Source organism: Plasmodium reichenowi, chromosome 14 (assembly GCF_001601855.1).
Source record: "Plasmodium reichenowi strain SY57 chromosome 14, whole genome shotgun sequence".
Taxonomy (NCBI): domain Eukaryota; phylum Apicomplexa; class Aconoidasida; order Haemosporida; family Plasmodiidae; genus Plasmodium; species Plasmodium reichenowi.
This window is the reverse complement of record NC_033659.1, coordinates 3,140,076-3,143,522: the sequence shown is the minus strand read 5'-3', so window position 1 is coordinate 3,143,522 and position 3,447 is coordinate 3,140,076. Positions and strand designations below refer to the sequence as shown.

The 3,447-nt window shown below is 14.3% G+C and overlaps 1 pseudogene, besides 1 other annotated feature; it reads right to left on the bottom strand.

Annotated features, from left to right (window-relative positions):
• Window positions 1-1,266: 1,266 nt before the first annotated feature.
• On the bottom strand, window positions 1,267-2,229 carry PRSY57_1477000 (exported protein (PHISTa); annotated as a pseudogene; the record flags this gene model as incomplete).
• Window positions 1,267-2,229: a sequence feature.
• Window positions 2,230-3,447: the final 1,218 nt, after the last annotated feature.

Here is a 3,447-nt window from a genome sequence, read left to right as displayed (position 1 = left end):
TATTCGTATTCCTTTTTTGTAAAAGGGATGTTTTTTGAAAGTTTTATTATAATTTACATTTAATAAGTTATATTATTATATATTTTTTAAGTTCATATATATATATATATATATATATATATATATATATATATAATGAATAAATATATTGCTACTTATATATATTTTTTTTCTTTAGTTATTATATATTATTATACATATTATAAAATTAACTTGAACTCATAATTAATAATTATATGTGCACATAAATATTATTTTACATTGTATATAAGACTACAAACATATATAATCCATAAATATATATATGTGCTATATATATTCATATTTATTTACATAATCATAATACACATTTATGTTATTATTATTTCAGTTTATATATATGGGAATTATTATATTTTTTTATATTATATGAAAACATATACATTTATAATTCCTTTTTAGAACCTTTGAAATGAATTAATTATACATAAATATATGTATTATACATATATATATATATATATATATATATATATTTAGCATAACGTAATTATAACTTAAGACCGACAATTTTATTTTTAATTTTTTTTTTTTCTTAAAATTTGTATGTTATTGGTTGAATTTATTTTATTTTATTCTTTTTTTTTTTTTTTTTTTTTTTTTTTTTTTTTTGTGTATTTTTAAAATATTTTTTTTTATATATTATATCTTATATATTATAACTTATTTTTTATCAATCAAGTAGGAATATTTAATATGCATGTATTTCCTATATTTTATTAAAAATATAATAGACAACTTTTAATAATACCATAAATCTTTCTATAATAATAATTTTTTATAATTGCATACAAAACAAATTATACAAATATATGCTTTTAGAAAATTAAAACTAAGTTTTATACATTCTTTATTAAAGAAGATTATAAATGTTTTCTAGTATAATACAAATATACACTGGCATCTGCACCTTTTTATAACACGTATATATATATATATATATATATATATATATATATATATATATATATATATTTATATATATTTATTTATTTATTTATATTTATACTATATATTATTTTTTAATTACATAACACATTGCATAAAATAAAAACACGTAAAATGAATATTTAACACTTTTTAAAAATAAATACTTTATTACGTTATTATTACTTTAACGTTATATATTTTATATTATATAAATACGAAATAATAATTTAACATATTAGATTTTATTTATATATTTTCTAATATTATACTATACATGATAATATAAATCATTTAGATTTATTTTTTATTAGTTTTCTTTGATGAAAAGATCTCACTTTTGCATTTTTCATATAAATCATTATACTTGTGTTCATATTCTTCTAAAAAGGAAAAAATATGATTTCTTATATCATCAATTGATCGTTTCCTTTCGATTAAGTTATAAAAAGATCTAGTATGTTCGTTTTCATTCATTGTAGCTTTTCCAAAATCTCTCATAAAATCAAACCACATTTTTGTATAACAATTCTCTGTCATTTTAAAGTTTGTAAATACAAAACGATCGCTAATTGAATTCTTTGGAAAATATTTTAACAAAATCTTTTATTAAATCATCTAATCCTTTTTTATTTACTCCAAGTGTATTATTCCATAAATGAATTAAATTTTCTTTTGGTGGTACATTTTTTTGTGATTTTAGTACATCAAATAATTGCTCTTTTGTCAACTGTATGGATATATCGTTATAATTTATATCAATTGTATTTTCATCATTTTCATTTTGATTAAATTCAGAATTACCACTACAACAACTTTTGGATTCATCAGAATTTTTTTTCATTAGTATCTTTATTATTTACCTCATTTTCATTATCAAATTTTTTTTATTTTTAAAAAAGCTTTTTTAAATTTTTCATTCTTAGGAGTTTTTACTTCAGTTAAATTTCTCGAATACTCATTACAAGATTTTACATGTACTAAGCCATTATATTCGTACCAATTCTGTAAAAAAAAAAAAAAATATATATATATAACATAATAAATATATATGGTATATTTTTGTAAATATATTAAAAATTAATAATAAAAAAAAAAAAAAAATAATAAATAAATAAATAAATAAATGCATTTAAAATTAATTATTCATTAACTTACATCTAGAAATACATTTAAAAAACCAACGACATATACCATTAAGCAAACATATCTTAAGAAATTGATAAATGTCTTTCCGTTGTTATACCCCTTAGAAGGATACACGATAATTTTGTTATAAAAATATTTATTTCAACATGATGTGTATTATTTTATTTCTTCTTTTATTATTTTATTTGGATTAATAATTAATATATAAACAAAATAAATACAAATGCAAATAAAATAATATAAAATATAATACTTTTATTAATATATTAGAAAAAAAAAAAATACAAATAAGTTTTTATACAAAACTATATTTATATTATAAAAATAATACTTTTTTTTTGAAACAGAAAAACGAATAATAAAAATATAATATATAGAATTTTAAAAAAAATAAAAATATACACGAAAACGTTTATATATTAAAAAAATATTTTGTTATTATAATAAAATATATATATTTTTTACGTATGCTTTAATTTTATATATATGCAAAAATAAAAATAAAAATTTATATAATAAATAAAGACATATATAATATATATAATATCATTTTAAAATGATATAAATTTTTTTTATTTAAATAAATTGTGTTTTAATTATTATTCAGTAATCTCTATATAAAAAAAAATATTTATAAAAAGTTACAGTTCTTATTTTTATTTATTTATCTTAAAAATGCTAAATATAACATTTGCATGTAAAAATATTCTTATTCATTCTACGTATAATTTATTTTATAAAAAAATTATTTTAAAACGTTTAAAATATGTAAATCCATATTTATATTGGATAATTCGTTATTTTAAAAACATATATAATAAATGAAATATTTACTTACAATTATATCAATTTAATTTTATTTTATTTTGCTTTTTTTTTTTTTTTTTATTATATATTTCAAATGTAAAAATAAAAGTATTATAATAAATATATTTTTCTTATTTCATTTTTTTTTTTTTTTTTTCATTTACGATATATTATAAATATTCTTAAAATTTAATATTGTATTCTCAATAGAATTCGTAGTTTATAAAATAAAAGAATGTATAATAATGTATTATCTTAATTGTATCAACCTATATAACATAATTTTTTTAATCCATAAAATCATAAATATAAATATAAATAATATTTTATATATATATATATATATATAATATAAGACAGATATATCAAACAATCCTTTATAAAATACATCATATAATAAAAACAAATTAAAAAACATAATGTTTTTTCTTTTTTTTTTTTTTTTTTTTTCCTTTTTCATTTATCTAATTTAAAAATATAAATTATATTTTATAATAAAGTATATACATATAAATATAAATGTAT